The 19,036-nt window shown below is 45.8% G+C and overlaps 1 non-coding gene across 1 annotated transcript; it reads left to right on the top strand.

The window, feature by feature from the left end:
* The first annotated feature begins 1,917 nt into the window (after nucleotides 1-1,917).
* Nucleotides 1,918-1,988, top strand: TRNAG-GCC (transfer RNA glycine (anticodon GCC)). Its single transcript has one exon. It is a non-coding gene; the product is annotated as a tRNA-Gly (tRNA).
* The last annotated feature ends 17,048 nt before the right edge of the window (nucleotides 1,989-19,036 follow it).

Raw genomic sequence — 19,036 nt, 5'->3', positions numbered from 1 at the left:
ACCAATACAGCATGGTGATTCATGAACAAGGTAAAAGTAGAACTTAAGGTCGCCGTAATCACTTACAGTGCAGGAAATAACCGTCGTGTGTCAGATTAGTAGTAGTGGCCGCGATGTTGGTGTCTAACCTAGTTATCTTAGCATGGTTATTGTCTTATCTCCTGTTAAGTTATGCGTGGTCCACCATCATGGCGCCTGTTACCTAGCATGCAACGCCCCACTATAGACCAGATTTTTGAGCCTCTCCTGGGCGCGGCCATTTTGCACCGACTGGCGCGCCGCGGTGCGGGCGTTTCTTTGGGGACTGCGGGGCTGCGGCAGTTCCGCGGCCGCGCCTGCATATAGCCGCGCTTCGGGCGCTAAAAAAACATTGTCGAGCATACTTCCGCTGCGTGGCTGTGTTGCAGGAAGTATTTACGTTATCAAAGCGATAACATTGACGCGTTTTAATGACATTTAGTTTGACATTCAGGTTAATTGTGCCGGCGCTTAGAACGCGCTCGTGCTTATATCGAATTCCGTCTTGGTGCTCCACCGCAAAGAAACTTTTTATTCAATATCAAGAATTAGGTGTGCGGCTAGTATGCAGTTCCAATTCCCATGCACTCTTATTCCTTCCTGCCGGCCATAAAGCCCCCCCCCCCCCCCCCCCCCCCCCCACTTCCACAAACGGCTTTCTTGTCGCCGCGCCAGTTTATCAACAAATTACCGCTGTGAGCTCAACTGAGTCGCAGCGCCAACAGAAAACAAATTTTGTCATGGTTTATGCAACCTTGTGCATAAAAACGTACTTTCGCTTAATTTATAAAAGCTTAAATAGATATGAGCAGCTAATCCAGCTTTCACTAATTCTGAGGTCCGAAGTCGCGTTATGTTATTCAGGAGCTCTCGCCGCGTGTGAGAGCGTTGCGTAGGCGTTTGGCTAAGTGTGGAAAATGTAATGAAATCGCGCATATTTTCCTATGAATAATGTAGATACCGCACCGCTGCGGTGGCTCAGTGGTTACGGCTCTCTGCTCTGGCCCAAAAGACGCGGGTTCGATCCCGGCCGCGGCGGCCGAATTTCGAAGGAGGCGAAATTCTAGAGGCCCGTGTACTGTGCGATGTCAGTGCACGTTAAAGAACCCCAGGTGGTCGAAATTTCCGGAGCCCTTCACTACGGCGTCCCTCATAGCCTGAGTCGCTTTGGAACGTAAAACCTTAATAAACCAAACCAAGCTAAGGTAGATACCAACAGCAGAAAGATACTATAGATAAACCTTTACCCCCCAGATACCTCTGACATGTGTGCGGAAAAAGCAGCTGGATTCGGTAGCGGTCGTGCTTACAATCCTGTGCATGAAATGTGTTTAATGGGAACAAGAGCAAGCTCAGCGCAAGGATGCCGAACACGTACTAGTGATCGAAAACACGCGCTCCGTCGGGACAACTCCACTGAGTCAAATCAATAGATCTATATTCTGATGCATAAAATTATCATAGATGATATCGCACATAAAAGGCGACAACAAACGACACGACAGCGCAGAAATCTGCTTCGAAGTGCCGGTTTCCAGTCGGTACACTACCTGGTCGACTACCCTCGGATGTCACGTTAACGAGTAACTGCGCACAAGATAACCGCAGCACTGTCTGGAAGAGGGCAAATGTGAGTAGTGACGCACAGCACACACCCTCATACGTTAGCTGATGGAGCACAAAACGGCAGAAGCGAACACGTAAACATGCGTTCTATGCGCGGCGCCGGCGCGACCCGCAGTCCCTCGGGCCGCGCGCGCCGACAGATGGCGACTGGCGTCGAGAGTAGGCGCGCGTCCGCAGCCTGCGTGCGAGGGTAAAAAAATCTGGTCTATACCTGTAAATTGAGTAAACTTCTGGCACGCTATAGCTGCATTGTCTCATGCGCACTTTGTATCTGCGTCGGTGGTTCAGTGGTAGAATACTCGCCTGCCACGCGGGTGGCCCGGGTTCGATTCCCGGCCGACGCACTGAATTTTTTTTACTCTGTACGCATGTTCCAACCATCATTAGGCCGAGGGACTTGGATTAGGCTAACCAAGCCCGTGTAAAGGACTCATTTTATTGACAACAAGAAACATTACTCGACCCTGGATTGGCGTGCCTCGCCGCAGCTCGAGATTCAAGTTCAGCCATGGGCAAAAGTTAGAGATGTAAGTCAAAACAGGAGCATTGAGATTTCCTTAACTCAACTCATAACTCTTGCACAGAAACGTTTCGCACACTGGTGCGCACGCAGTGTTTGCTAGTGCATTTATCTTCTGCCCTGACCCCAGTGGGCTTTGTTTCTTTTTTTTTAATGCGCGTTACCTCCTAACTTATAGCTCCACACTTGCATAGGTTCTTCGATTAAGTACTCCGTGCATATTAGGATCATCATGAAGAAAGAACCAAACAGCTTGGAGAGAACTTATGCATGTGTGCAGAAAACGCCTGAAACGTACTGGGGTGCCAGCAACAGTCACATCTCCAGAATAGAAGTGCTAATAGAAATTTATGTTGTAGCCATGTATGAATAGTTGTCTTACGTGTCTGTGCAAAGAAGCACGAGCACATTTTAACAGTGCGCTTATGTGTCTGCCTGGGGCAAGAACAGAAACAAAGAACAACCCATTTAACACATTACCGCTACACTCGCTGCCGTTTTTCGTACGCAAAGGAAAACGAAAAAAGAAATTATTGTTCGCGCAGCGTTCACGCCGTGAGGCGTCTGCACGCGCTGGCAACTCCGACTGCCCGAAGAAGGAGGCCCATTGTTTAAGACCCAGAGTGACAGGCCGGTGAAATGCTTGAAACACAAATGCATACACCACTTCGTCGAACTGTCACAATAGATGCGCGACATGCACCGCGACATTGACCTCTTGACAAGCTGCCGAAATGCAGTGGGCGTCAGTGTTAGCAGAGATGACGCGCAGCTCCTTTCTCGTTGCTTGCAGCATCTGGAAATCGGCTCTCCCTGGGGAAGCCCCGGTATGGAGAGATTTCTTTTTTTGTGCGTGTTTGTGAACTGGCTACTTCAATAAGACCTCGCGGTCTTTTATGAGGGTTTCTTTCTGTGGTTTCCTGTCTTCATTTCTTTTTTTTTTTTTACGTACAGGGGACGAACGGCAAGCAAGCCTGCCGGCGTTCAAATCGGAGCTGCCATTTCACGGAGGGATGCCTCGTCCAGCACGTGGAAGCTGAGAATAATGATTGCTGATGCCTGAGCCGTACTGTCGGGGACAAAAAGTCCCCGGACCACGTGTTCCTCTAACGAAGCCGATAACATTGCTATTAGTCGGCGGCTGGGGACCACACTTGTGGAAGTAAAAGTTAAAATGATTGTTCTTTCATCTCCACAAGTGCGGCCTCCAGCCGCTGTCTGGTAGTCGAGCTATAAGCTTCGTTTGAGGAACACGTTGTCCGAAGACTGTTGTCCCCGACTGTGCACTAAGGCAAATTTCTTGAAGAAAAACGATATTTCTAGCTCGCGTGTTCATAATCGCCCAAGTCGTACAGCGCACATGACGGGAAAGACACGGAGGCCGATGCAGTGAACTGATGGCAAACTCTTGCACTAAAACTAACAGCGCTAGGTTGCGAAAGTATGTCAATTTTCGTCTAATACACAACGTTACGAGAAAGTTATCAAATATCAGGCCATTACATAGATAGTAGTTTTTCACTAGGGTGGACGCATTGGGAGAACTGCGGTAGTTCCGGCGGCAGATGATGGTATAATATTTACAAGAAATATCTACATAAGATGTGTTCCATCATCATCGTCATCATCATAAGCCTGGCTACGCCCACTGCAGGGCAGAGGCCTCTTCCATGTCTCTCCAATTGACCCCGTCCTTTGACAGCTACGGCCACCGTATCCCCGCAAACTTCTTAATCTCATTCGCCCACCTAACTTTCTGCCGCCCCCTGCTACGTTTGCCATCTCTTGGAATCCACTCCGTTACCCTTAACGACCATAGGTTATCTTGCCTTCGCATTACATGCCCTGCCAAAGCCCATTTCTTCTTGATTTCCACTAGGATACCATTAACCTGCGTTTGTTCCCGCACCCACTCCGTCCGCTTCAGGTCTCTGAACGTTGCGCCTATCATTGTTCTTTTCATAGCTTGCTGCGTTGTCTTTAACTTAAGGTGAACCCTTTTCGTTAGCCTACACGTTTCTGCCCCATAGGTGAGTACCGGTAAGATGCAGTTCTTGTATAACTAGATGCGATAGAGGTGCCTAATATTTCTTTTCCCAGTCCCTCACTCACTGTAGCGAGCAAGACAAACTCAGCCTTTCGCTTAACCTTCTGGCGCCCTGCAGAGGATTGTACAGTCGCTAAAGCCGGTTTGTATTTTCTCTACAGTACTCAAAACAACAGTTCATCCCTATGGGCCACACTTATACCCTCTCTATTTCTGGGCCTTACAGCCTCGGTTTTAGGCGCTACAAATTATCGAAAAAGAAGTCAAATCTTGTCAATCCATCTATTCAAATTTGAAAGGCTTATGGGACAGCTGCGTTCTTTGCCACCAACGCAGTGAATATAATCTTGAAGAGCAACACAGCAATTAGGTGGACCCAAACCAACACCGCGACAAAATAATCTACCTGCAACTGCTGCCCGAACTGCTAAGCTGAGTGCTCCATTAATGCGCAGTCACTCGGTCCAAGCCGCGGAATGTCAATTAACGTCCGATCCAAGGCTGCGTGATGTGTTCGACGCGACGAATATATCAGCCATACCGCTGCAGGCCTTCCGCATACCATTTTCACTGTTCTCTTGATAGTCCATAGCACCGCTTGAGATCCTTTCCGATTACATTTAGGCCTTGGCACTGGCTCATTGGTATACAGTTACGTTCATCATGATAACACTCAGACGATGGTGCCGATGACTGCTTACGTGGTGCCACCGGAGAACAGTCGTGATATCATCGGAAGTTGCGGGCACCACCCATGGTCTTCAACAGGGTTGGGGTGGAATCCGTTTTTGATCTCGCCGGCACCATACGTAGTGTGAAAGCCACGATTACAGCTACGGCTTTTTCAAATGCATGCTAAAGTTCATGGCTTTCACGCAGTCGCCGCCTTCATATAGCTGAGGTATATCAGATAGGCCGCAACAGGCACTGAGGCGCCCAGTTCAGTCTTTTTTTTTTGAATTTTTTCTTTATTTCTTCTCAGAAACAGTACACCAACTGTTGTTTGGACCCATAGCCTTTATGGCTAGTGAGGGGTCCAAATACAAAACAAGTACAATATTACTGCAGACCGTGTAAAATAAAAAAACTTCAAGATTAACACGCACAATTGAATTCATTCCTACATTTCCATGGAAATTAAATAGTGTTTTAAAGATGCCGAAAAGTTATTTTTTTCTTTAACTTCATTCGGGATTTCATTCCCACACATGGGCTCCGCTGTATTCTAGGAGTCTCCAGCCGTACATATTGTAACAAGGTGGTAAATTAAATAGATTGTTGGTTGCAGCTCTTGCTTGTTTCATTGGTAATCTAAATAAACTAAGGGGCAGGGGGTTGTTAGATTTTATTACATTGTTTACTATTTCAGCTATCTTCAGTTTATATGCCATTGATAGGGGTAAGATACGAAGCTGCTGAAAGAGTGGCCTGCTGGGGTATGTATTATTTGAATAAGTTATACGAATAGCTCGTTTTTGAAGGCGAGAAACAGGATCTAGGTATGTTTTATATGTACCACCCCATGCTTCCAGGCAATAAGATAATTGACTGTGCACAAAGGCGAAATACAGAATGCGTATAATTGGAAGATCAAAGCAGTCCCTGGCCTTTAGTAAAACATGACAACCATAGGCTAATTTGGAGCAAATATTATTAATTTGTTCTTTCCAGTGCATATCAGACGCGAACAGGACACCAAGATACTTGTATTGAGGCACCCTCAGCGGAGTCGTGTTGTCGATAGTTAGAGATATATGTTCGTAGTTCATGTTCTTCCTGCGCGAGTGAAACACGGTGTACTTTATTTTCTCAGTGTTAAGGGTTAGCCGATTACTTTTAAACCACTGCGAAACTTCACTAAGCTCTTCATTAATTATACATTTAAGTGCCTCTAAATTTTCCCCTGTAAAAAGTAATGCAGTGTCATCGGCATACATTACAGCTTTCGAATATTTCAGCATTGATGGAAGGTCATTAATATACAGGGAAAAGAATAGCGGCCCAAGCACGGAGCCCTGAGGCACACCTAGATTAATGCTTTGTGGTAGTGAGGCTAAATTGTTCACGACAACATATTGTTTCCGTCCTGTAAAATAGCTTCTAATTAGATCACAAATTTTCCCTCTTAAACCATAGGTTTCCAATTTCTGTTCTAGTATTGTGTGATCAACCGTATCGAAGCTTTTTATATGTCTAAATATACTACTATAGCCAGCTTATTATTATGCAGTGCAGAATTTATAAGTTGTGAAAGAACAAGAACTGCGGATGACGTTGACCTTTGGGGCCTGAAGCCATGCTGATTATGACATATAATGTTATATTTATTTAGAAAATTTTGTATACGTTTACAAAGAACCTTTTCAAAAACTGTATTAATTGCATTTAATACCGATATTGGTCTGTAGTTTCGCGGATCAAATCGCTCACCGCTTTTATAAATAGGTACAACCCTTGCAAACCTTCAGCTCGTCAGGATATATTCCATTTGCCAATGAATGGTTAAAAATGTGTAGTAGATGGATCGATAGTATATCAATGTTGTTTTTTATCAGTCTAACGGGTATTGCATCAGGTCCTGCCGCCTTGCCGGCTGAAAGGCTGCCGACTGCAGTGATTATTTCTTCTATGTCTATGTCAGGCAAAGCAAAACTGTTGTTAACACGTTCCGGCATCTTCGCCGTAGGAGCGTCAGCATGAACCTGCGCGGCAACCGTAGGCCCAATGGAGGTAAAATAGGTATTAAATGATTCTACTGTGTCTTCGTCAACTGTCTCAGGGAGTGTTACTGTACTGGATCGCAAGCCGATTGCGTCGTTCACTATATCCCAAATTTTTTTTGTATTTCCATGCGCCTGTTTCACCAGTGATGAATAACATTCCTTTTTTCTTTTTCTCATAAGAGATACAGACAAGTTCCTGCAACGCTTATACTGGGTTAGGTAGTATTCGTTTGATCTCAACCGCTTCATTTGTGATACCATTTGTCCTTATCTTTTAACACGGCTAATATTTCAGTATTCATCCAAGGACACGTTGGCTGGCTGTATTTATTAGTGTTCGGCAGAGAGCTCTGTTCAATGGCATTTTTAAGGATATCTAAAAAGTTCTTACACTCAGTATTGACGTTTTCATCATATGCCGTAGTGAAGTCGGCTTGTTCTAGTGTTTCACGTAGTGCTACATAGTTTATCTTACTTCGAATTTTACACTGCGTCAGCTGCGCTTGCGGAGGCAGGTCTTTTTCTACTACAAGAAAAATAGGTGAATGGTCAGCTACCACCTCAGCGCAGGTACCGGCCAGTACACCTGGGACAATATTACAGAGGGCGTGATCTATTAGAGTACTTGAAGTACTTGTTACGTGGGTAGGTTCTGTAATAAGGTTGCGTAAGGCAAATGATTCGAGAAGGAAAGTGTAGCTGTTCTGTACTCCATGTGTTAGATCTAAATTGAAATCGCCCATTATGGCAATATTAGAGCGACGCCCATGAAAACATTCTGTTAGAATCATTTCAAACTTCTCAAGGAACTGCGTTATCGATGTGTTTGGTGGCCGATAAACCACACAACCATCAAACCATCTTGAAGTTTTATGAACAGGGTTTCAATGCAGTCAAAACTAACCGACACAACTCCCATTAGCTGGTAGGAGACACTATCTCTGACAAACATCCCTACCCCACCTCCCCTTGCTCGTGTATCCCGTGGCTGGGATAAAAATTTATAACCCGGGAAAGAGACTACTTCATCACGCTTGAGCCACGTTTTACTCACGGCTATTACATCAAAACAGGATTTATACCTTGCCATATGTACAATCAAGTTATTTAGGTTACTTCGTATGCTGCGCACGTTACAATGCAAAATTGAAAAGCTTTTATCACGCATCAAATCGTCAACTTGTTGAAACGTAAAAGCCATGCCAAAAGAAACAGAAAAAATATCATGCTAAGATCTAAACGACAGAAAAAAAAAAAGAAAAGTCACACAACGTCACACAATGCTGTTAATTCTAGTCGACGATAAGAGTGAAGGAATACCATTAAGTTAAAGCAAGAACGGGCATAGCATATGCTACTGTATGCCTTCAAACGCTGTTAAATTTGTACTCCCCACTACCGGTATACGCTGGTCCAGTATTTACATTGATTTCATGGGGTTTCGCGTCGAGCTAGCATTGTACTATCAGCATTTGCGATATTGCAACAGCCGTGAAGACGTAGAAGCGAGAGCTCCCGCTGAAGTGGAGGGCTACGATCACGAGGCGCCCTATCAGACCCAGCAAGCGACTGCCAGCTTACCTTCGGCATCTCAATTGTTCCCTTAAGCCTCTTTGAATAAATCCCTCACATGTAACGTTTGGCGGCGCTGCTGTGTATAGTTTGCTGGGTTCAAGAGAGAGCTTCGTGACTGCCATCCTTCTGTTCAGTGGAAATCCGTGCTTCTAGTTATTCGTGGCTATTGCAGTATAAGAAGCGCTGTGGTATGCATATATGCACTGACGTACCGAAATCCTGCCAAACACGAGGGTTTATATCACTCGCATTTAATGGCTATAGCTCTCCACATCCATGGGTAAGCTCATTGTTTCAATGCCCTGCTGCATAAGTATCAGCGTAAAAAAAACAGGATAATGCCTCTTTCAATACAATCTGTCATAACACGAATGTGAGACGTGTACACACCGTGATGCAGTGACGGTTTCGTTCGTCATTGACAAATAGAAACCCCCAGGCATTCCCATAGTCCTCACTGCCATCGAACCACCAGGTATATAATTCTCAGGGACACTGCACTGCACGCAGTAGCACTCTGAGTGAATCTTTCATAAACCAAAGTCGTCGCACGCCGTTCAAGCGAATCCGAGCGGTTTGTTTTCACAGTGTTTTGCGAGTCGGTGCAGGATGATTTATTGGGGCTCCCGCTGAAGCATCTCCCGCTGCTCGAACGCGGCCAGTTCATTCCCTTTCCTCGCTAATGTTGAAGTTCGTGGCGCGTATTAGCTGCTGAGGTGCGGCGTTTCTGAGAGCGAGTCTCGGAAAGTTGGTTCTAGGTTAAGTGTGTCCTCGCCGCGTGGCCGTATAGGTGGCGCTGAGCAATTCTCTTTAACTTATTGTGAGTGTAATTAAGGTCATTTGGTACTACATTTAGTTTGACTAGGTGAAAAAAGATTTGTTATCGTGTGAGATAGCGTAGCTACTCAACGTTTTTCCTTTTGGTAGTGTGGCTGCTTAGGAAACCGTCCTCTCATTCGTGGAGTCCATGGCTCGATCCCACTGACCTGACCAGTCAGCAGTTTTTCTTTTCTGAGTCGCCGAAGAGCTTTCATGAAGCTGGTCCTAAAAACTCTTGATCTCTTGATCTCTAAAAAACTCACAGGACAACCGGTTACCATTGTATAACGCGACATTCAGCAGCAGCCCCTGAGATATATCTTCATTTCGTGACATATTGAGGTAAAGTACCGGTAAGAGAGCGACAAACATATACGAGGTCTGTTAGAAAAGTATCCGACCTTTGGCCGTAGAAAAAAAACTTGCATAACTGGAACGTTCCAAACCTTCCACCTTCAAAGTAGAGTACTTGGGACTCCACACACTTCTCTCAGCGGTGCTGCCATTTTGGGAAGTATTCCGAAAAGGCCCCTTTCGGAATGGAGTTTAGCTCAGCTGTCGTTGCTGCCATAATGTCCTCTCTTGTCTGAAATCGCGCTCCTTTCAATGGCCTCTTGATTTTGGGAAACATTCAGAAGTCACAGGAGGCCATATCAGGAGAGTAAGAACTGTGCTGAACTACAGCAGTCTGGTTTTTCGCGAAAAAAGTGTGAATTTAGTGCGAGGAATGTGCAGGAGCATTGTCGTGATTGATGCGCCACTTTCCTGTTGACCTCAACTCCGGTCTCTTGCGCTGCACAGCACCACGCAGGCGACGGAGGACATCCCTGTAGTACTCTTTGGTCATTTTTTGACCCTGTGGAGTGCGTACTCGTGGTCTGCCACACAGAGGGTGTCACAGAAAGCAGTCAGCATCACTTTCACATTGCTGCGCACTTGGCGAGCCTTCTGAAGTCTTGGTGTCGTGTAATGCTTCTACTGTGACGACTGGGATCTGGTTTCCGGGTCGTACCTGTACACCCAAACCTTGTCACCAGTTATTATGATGTTGATGAAGTCGGGGTCACTGTTTGCGGAATCCAGCATGTCCTGCGAGACTTCAACACGAAGCTGCTTTTGCTCCACCGTGAGCAGCTTCGGCACGAATTTCGCCGCAACTCTCTCCATGGCCAAATCTTCGGTGATAATGGAATGTGCGGAAAAATTGTTCATGTCCACCTCTTCCTCAATTTCTCGGATAGTCACGAGACGGTCCCGCATCACCACAGCGTTCAGTTCGGCAATGACCTGGTCATTTCGGCATGTTGATGGCCGATTGGAGCGTGGCTCGCTCTCCACCGATCTCGCCATCTTTAAATCAATTGTACCACTGCTTAATCTGTGTGCTGCTCATAGCATCGTCACCGAAAGCCGTCTGAATATTCCGAATGGTTTCCACTTGGCTGTCGCCCAGTTTATGGCAAAATTTGATGCAGTAGCGCTGCTCGTGACACTCCGCCATTTTCCTTGCAATAAAAAACCGACGAGAGCCCTGCAAAAAATCTTTATATTCCACCTCCGCCTAGAAACACTCATCCTGAGCATGACAAAGATCGTCGCACAGCTCGGGCAACAACCCTACATAAGCACTACGCTAGGGATCGAGCAGTCACATACGTAGATGCTGCAGAATATTCTACCGCCTCAGCCTATGCAATCACGGTACTTAACTGCAATCATAATCCTTGCTCATCCCTTACTCTCAATCGCGTTCAACATCCCGTCGAGGCTGAAGAAGCAGCTATAGCCCTAGCCATTACTCAAACAAATGCCAAATACATATTCTCGGATTCTAAATCAGCAATACGAAATTTCGCCAAACAACGGGTTCACACGCCAGCACATCGTGTTCTGAACAGTGTTGTACCACCGAGTCGGCTCATCACACTCATCTGGGTTCCTGCGCATTGCGGACACCCGGGGAATACGGCTGCACACAATCACGCCCGAGGACTCGTCGACCGGGCGGTGGACGGCCTCCCCTCCTTCCGCAGTGCTAGGGAACGCATGATGACGTACCATGAAGTCACGCTTCACTACCGGGGTTCCCGACTAGTTTACTCCCCTCCCCATAAATCGCTTAATAAGGCCGAGCAAGTCGTTTGGCGACGGATTCAGACAGACACTTTTCCGAACCCTTACCTGTATTCCCTCATGCACCCAGGGGACTATCATCCGTCCTGCAAATTATGCCAACACCCTAAGGCGGATGTTCATCACATACTTGGGGCTTGCCCTAATACTCCAACTCCCCCTTTTCCGAGACTCGATGACCAGGCGAGATGGGAGGCCGTGCTGCACAGCTCACAGCCGGAGGTTCAGCTCCGGATGGTGACCTGGGCCACAGAGGTCGCCAGGGCCCATGGGCTCCTGGCCACCTAGCGCGACCGCGAGGGCCCACCTGTTCCTGCAACCCCCTTATCCTTATCGCCACCCTCACTGGCTTCCTTTTAATGGTTGCTTAATAAAAGTTTTTTCCTCCTCCTCCACTGCGCACCGCCTCACTCAAATGCTGCGTGCCAGTGACTGACGCTATCGGCAGGCGGGAAAAAATTCGTGCATGCGCATGAAGGTTCAAGGTCACGTGATGCAAGCGTGCTTGTTTCATATCCGTCAGGTGTTCGCAAAAAAAAATAAAGTCGGATACTTTTCTAACAGACCTCGTATGTATAGCTATTGATCAGTCTTTTTAATTTCCCCCATACACTCGTTTTTTTTTCGGTTTCGGCTAGCACCCTCTCCAGATCGCCGTTTCAGCAGCGCGGCGCAACTGCCGCAGCCTCTCCTCGGGCAGCGTGTTTCTCAGTAGCCGCTACAGACGAGGCATGCAACATTCCTCCCCTATCGTCATACTCTCCCGTCAGGTACACAGTGTGTCCACCATCCAGCAGTGAGGCCGAGAGAACAGCGAGGACTGCGGCCAGCATTGTAAAGTGTCTGCAGGGTCCATTACGTAAAGAGGAAATCGGACGGCAGCACGGAGACCGCTAGGATACCGGTGCAGAGCAGGAGCGCGGCGCGAAGGGCCACGTGCATACAAGAACGCACGGGGTGGGTCCGCTACCGTCTGAAGGTGGTAGGGAAACGGCAGCTCATAGGTTAGAATCACCGTGCACCGAGAGATTCAGGAGGCAACCGTACCCCATAGCGGTCCGAACGAGAGTCGATCGTCAACCGGATAGTTCCCATGGCAGCCAGCCTCCGGTTGCGCGTTCCTCGCATCCGCCATAGCTTCCTCTCCTTGCCTTCTGTATTACAAGGAGGAAGCTCCTTGTAATAAAGGAGGCGGCGGACCATGGCCAGTGTTACCAACTCATGTTTTTTTTTTTTTTAAGTTGTATCCAACGTTACAACTAGTACGCCGCCATGATGGCCCAGTGGTTATGGTGTTCAGCTGTTGACCTGAAATACGGAGGTCCGTGCCCAGCCGCGGCCGTCGTAGTTCGATGGAAGTGAAATACTAGAGGCCCGTGTACTGCGTGATGTCAGTGCACGTTAAAGAACCCCAGATGGTCGAAATTATGCGGAGCCCTCTACAACGGCGTCTCTCATAGCCTCAGCCCCCTTGGGACGTTAAACCCCATAAAACCAAACTACTCTTCGATGCAAACAGCAGGGAACGGGCATTTTTTAGTTGTCGCCGTAAAACAGATTTTGCCACAGCTGATGGAAAGCCAGCGCCATGCGCTGTCTTGTTACACGAAAGTTTCATGGAGAGTTTGCTTTGAACGCTGTCGCTGTCAGTAACGTAACTGTTTTTCCTAATGTATTAAAGTACGATCGACTGTCACTGTTAACCCTAACTGATGCATGCACTATTCTTGAGTAATCAATGGCCTTGAAAATAACGGTTAACTGCGCAGCTCCAAAAACACAGTAGTACCAGACTACACGGCCTCGTCATCTCGCGCACGGCACTGCGCGATGTCGATCAAGGATGTCCTAGTCTACCACGCCTTGCCCTCGCTGCTTGCACCTTCGTGCAAGCAGCCAGGCTTGCTTCTTTGCTAACTTGGTAAACAAGACATACTATTGCAAGTATAGCGTGAGTCCTCTCGCATCTCTACTGTGCATGTATTTCTGCGCTGGTTACTACGTCTGAATCCAGTAATTACTTAGCCCAGTTAAGAGTCTTAGTTGTTAAACCAGTTTCTGTACTATCAGCACACCGCACAGCACATCTAGTTTCAGGCTTCAGATAACAACTGTCTCCTATTACAAGAGAAATTACGCTCTTATCTGAGCGCTACCAGCAACCTACTCTCCTGCTCAGTATAAATAGTTGATTACCAATGGCTGTGAGCTGCAAAAATAAATCGCAGGTCCCGCCGTCCTTCTTGGAAACGCGCTACTATGTGGTTCCCGCCGCCGATAATCTCGGATCAACGATAGCCGAGTGCATATGCACACATAGTTCCTCCTTCTAACAGTGGATAAGACTGCGTAAACACTGTATTTGGACAGATTATACGAGCTAAAACTCTACGCATTGTGCCGTAGCATTTCAGAGGTTTGTTTGGATTACGCATGCCAACAGGTGAACGCGCCCGAGCCGCTGCATCCACACGCAGATGTGCTACGACCGCCGCCGAATCTGGCGGCAGTGAAGGCCGAACACACGTAACGTTAAACGGGGCGAGACTTCCGAGGTTTACGGGTGCGAGGGATTATGCGCACCGCGGCCAAAGCAGGAAAAAAAAAGTAAATAAAGCAAAGAAAGGCCACAGGCAACACGACGGCGCGACCAGCATTACAAGGTTTGCAGATAACGGTATACGAAGGCCTCTCAAGCATTCGACCGCCGCGCCGAGACGCTGGCTGCTTTGAGCAAGGTTTAATCAAGATGTAGTAGATTGGAGAAATGTTTTCGCTCTTTGTCTTCTTTTTCATCGCCAGGATATGCGAGAGCCCAGTTATCTGCAATCGGTTCTCTCCTTGAACCGTTCACCGTGGATCGATAAAGTTTACCTCGGGGAAGGCATGACCTTAGTCGGAAATACTCGTAAGACGCTTTCGGAGTCTGAACGTCGCCGAAAGTAGCCAGCGCAGAAAAGAAGCAAAAAGAAACAAGGGTGCCATCAAGAAAACAAGCGCTGTGATCTAAGTCCTTTCTCAACAGCACCATGGTCCTTACCAAGTGTATTATCGTATCCTTTTGTTTCACTGAGCTTAGGCGCCACCGAGAAGTCAACCTTGCTTTTCAAAGCTTGCGTGGCGACCAGAAAATGCGGGCTAACATAGCAGGGCTTAGTCACAGTATGGCACCGTGATTTCGCCAACGACATCAAACTGCTTTTTGTTAGCATCAGTTTTTTGCTCTGTTTTCATTTCACGACCTTCAACTTAGAAAATTGTTTGTTTGTTTGTTTGTTTGTTTGTTTGTTTATTTGTTTGCTTGTTTGTTTGTTTGTTTGTTTGTTTGTTTGTTTGTTTGTTTGTTTGTTTGTTTGTTTGTTTGTTTGTTTGTTTGTTTGTTTGTGTGTTTGTTTGTTTGTTTGTTTGTTTGTTTGTTTGTTTGTTTGTTTGTTTGGATAATTACCGCTGTTGCACAAACTTCTGTTGAGCTAACTAGAGGCAACAATCCCAGTTTGGTTGCATCGTATATCAACCAGGAAAGGATTATGAGCAACTCTTCGAGAGTGCGGTTAAGCCGCGCAGCATTGAAGTGACAAAATGAGTCAAGTTATAAAGTAAAAAGACGTATTCGGCGGCCTTTTACGCTTCCAATTTTTTTTAGAGCAAAAAGCACTACTGTGGTCAGTACCGACAAATAACTTTAACTTTGGCTAAAAAAACGCGTATAAATACGCAAACGCACAAAGCGGCATTTCAAGAGCTGGGACTAAGCAGCAGCTGTGTGTTCTCTGACTGCACCCAGAACAACCAATTGGCCGAATAGTTTAATAATTGATGATGTAGGCACATGGACAAATAGGGAGGTAAAATAAAAAGTATAACGTAACCAAGGAAGAATGTAATTAGTGGGATGCCGCTAATATTGAGCTTAAAAAGCCAATACAGGACGCCGATTTGAAAAAAAAAAGAACTCAGGAAAGAAAGCAATTGCAGAAAATAACTGACGCTAGGTATTACGTCAGTAATAGAAATGTCGGTAGAAATCCGCACGCAATATTTATGTGTCACTACGTCGACAGTTCACTCATTATTTGCGCATGTAAAAGGCATGAATTCCGAGGTTAACAGAGCGCTGAATTTTGTTGGAAGAAATTTGCAATGTTTGGCCCCTAATCTGAAGAAAAAATGAATTTTTCAACTGTGTTAGGTTAACCTGTCTTAGAGCATGATCGTCTCGTTCAAGACCACTAATTTCCACTAGGTCGAGATCAGTGTCCAAGACCTTCAACAATTACTAATGAATAAACTTGGGAATTTGTTCAAAGCAGGATAGAAGTATGAGCCGAAGCCGTACAGACATGAAATGTCAATGTGCTCAGTGATAGGCACTGCCTCCTCTCCAAAGATTGATTTTATCCGTGGATCTCCGCATTTAATAACCTCAATAGGGGCTGCAGTATGTAAAAATAAGTAATTAAACGAATAACAAAGCTTTAGTTAATCGGAAAGTCTTTATCAAGTCAAGTTTTATTTCATGCATGTCACTCATATGTCTAATTTCGGGTGTACCGTACAAGGGGGCATTCTTCACAAATTCCTCTCTTGTTAAAATATTGCTCGACGTAAGATGCTTCTGATGTGGAAGCGCACTTTCAAAATAAGGAAGCCTTTTATTTAAAGAATTAATATTCCTGCTGTACAGCGCCTTCGAGCACTGCGGTGTAATCATTGAATGAAGAATAAAACATTAAACGTGATTAGAACCAGTACCCCTAACGTCCTAAACGTGGAAGAATTCTTCCATTCCTCAGAATTGCTGCGTAGATTGCTTCTTGCAATATTCTAATACGCAGTCGTGCAGGGTTTGTCGAAGGTGGCGCTGCCACCACCCCGTTTCAGAGTCGGCGCCCTTTGCACCCATCCAGAAGGCACGATAACCACCGCTGATACCCTGGGCTTCAGAGAAAACTAAGGTAATCCTAATGCATCCGCGATACAAGTCGTTAAAAAATAATTGGAACTTTCAGAGCAGGGCAGTCACCGAAAGAGAGAATTTTAAGATTGAAATTCGATATAGAATCTATATTTGTAAGAAAACCAAATAGCAAAACCTGTTTCTTGCCTCGCTTAACTTCCCCGCATTTCCTTCTCTCTATCATCTGCCTCCTGCATTTTAAATAAGAGTAACGCCCAGATTCTACTTATTGAGTTTAAGGTAAATGCTCATAATAAAAGGAAAAGTACTGGTCGTGATGGCGCCCGTCACCACTCTGTTTAAAAAGGAAGCTCTTAGCATCCGTCCGTTTATCCGTCCATCTTGGCTCCATTTCGCAGACAGGCTCACTTAACGCGGCTGCAGTTAAATGCTCCACATTTAAGTTGTCTTGCCGCTCTGGGGTGTAGTTAAAGCATTAGCAAGGTGAAAAACTTGCGCATGAATCTTCGACAAGGTATAATTATACACACACATTAACATTTATAATCATACCTGCAGTGTAGAGTAGGCGTTTAAAATTGGATGCAGGTTAAAAACTTTTTTTTTTGTTATCAACGAGCCACTCATTGTGCACTTACGGGATCGAGAGGTTGAGGTCTGTCGTTGAGTCTGACGGATGCTGAAACTGCTGGTACACCGCGGTAGCTCACGTGATCTCCTGATGATGTTAATTACTTCATTCCTTACTTCACTTAGAAGACGTTCCGTTCCCCAAGTCCCACCCGATCAAGTTCCGCCTGTATCAAGCCCAGGTTTCTTGGAGAAAAATTCTGACTACTCGAATATTGTAAGATACTGTTACGGAAATATTGACGGTAATGGTCCATTCTTCCGATGCGTAGCAAAACATTTCTTTTAAAATCTGTCCATCGCTCGCATTGACCAGTTAAGACTTCAATAAAAAACAACGAAGAACATTTTTGACGATACGAAAAACGTCAATAGCAAAAAAATGGAAGCCTGCTGAGGGGAGATCTGCGGATATGTTGATCGTTACAATAAATTCCTACCATATACGAAAAAAAAGTGAGCCCATAAACACTTCCCGTTTAAAAATTCTCTTGCCCAGAATTTCAAGGAATGCAGTTCTATAACTTGCCCGTAAGATGCAACTAAGGAGAGAAAATGACATTTGCAATTTCCTGTTAAGCTCTATTGATAACTGCATACACGCTTATCTAAGTGCCTTGATAAGTTACTATCGCTAAATGTCACAGTGGTGACTTAATGCGGCACCAATGAGACCAGTATCCAAAGAATTCAAGCGTTCGTGCGGTTGAAATTCTAAGGTTACTTTCACTGTTATAACGAAAGCAATTGATAAACATCAAGAAGCTTAGTACCACTTTGCTTGTTTCACACACTAGCCAGAAGTTTTTATTTCGGCATCGAATAAATTGAAATTCAACACAATCGATTGCTGGTCAGTTGAAGTGCATAAATGTCCCGAGTGGAGAACGAGGGTTGTTTTCCTACGTGTCTAGGTGTGATGCAAATGCATTTGTTACTGCTGAAAAAAATAATAATAATAAAGTGCAGATAGCAGCAGATTCGAATCGCATCACTTCCTTTGAGACGCTTTCTCGAAGGTAACCGTCTTCTCAAGGTTTCCTTGTTTCGATATGTGCACTTCCCGAACATAATAACCTCTCCACCACGTGCATTGCATTAGTAATCAGCATGCGGTAATGTTTATTTGTCCTGGGGCCTTCCGGGGACTGCAATGAATGGCGAAGTGGTGAAGGAAAAGTCAGCGATAAACAGGAAACAAATGTATGTCTTGGAATCCTGCGTAGCGTCGTATGTCGCAGAAGATACTCCGCGCTCCGCTTCCTCTTTACCCTCTTCGTCGTTCCCTTAGTTAAAAGTACAGGGTCCGTCAAAAGTTCCAAGGCTACAGGGTTTGCTTTTGAGCAGCATAGTCGGGCTGTTGAGATACCCTCGAAGCTCAAAATATCTGTAAAGAATAGAAGAAGGATTGTTCTACCATCTGAGAACCTCGATAGCTCTATCGGAATCTTAAGTGCCAGGATATACCGATGAAAAGCGGACCATGTGGCCTGGGAACTTTTGACGGACCCTGTACATGTGCGTTTACATTATGACTAAAGATTCCTTTTGGTTGCATGAGGCTACCCTGATGAATCGCAATTCATTTCAGCCGAAAAGCTCTAGCAAGGGAATGAATGCGCTCGAAGCCGGCAATGGAGGCCCAGCCTTGTATTTTTTCTCTCTCTCTCTCTCTGCCTCTCTCTCTCCTGTACACGAGAAAGGGGCGACAAGGGCATAACAGAATCCGCTGGCGAGGTGCAGCGTTTTTGCGATAATGTTGGATACGAGAGCAGCAGTTCGACAGATTCCGTGAAAGGCAGTTATAATAGAGCCTGTTAGAGTGGCATTTAGAAGATAATTCGCGTGCGATGAAAGATGAAAACTAAAAGAAAACTGTGCAGGAAGCTGAAGCATGAAGGAACCGAAGCTCTATACTCGATCGGTTCTATGGTTTCCGTCTTTCGATTTGGCTTTACTGGATTAGTCTGGATCTACCGAGCTGCTGTCTGCTTGCCTATGGCGTCTGTACCATGAAGCATGCGTGG

Source organism: Amblyomma mixtum, chromosome 5, assembly GCF_055824585.1.
Source record: "Amblyomma mixtum isolate Tamu chromosome 5, ASM5582458v1, whole genome shotgun sequence".
NCBI lineage: Eukaryota > Metazoa > Arthropoda > Arachnida > Ixodida > Ixodidae > Amblyomma > Amblyomma mixtum.
The sequence above is the reverse complement of the archived record's forward strand: the minus strand, read 5'-3'. Positions and strand labels throughout refer to the sequence as shown.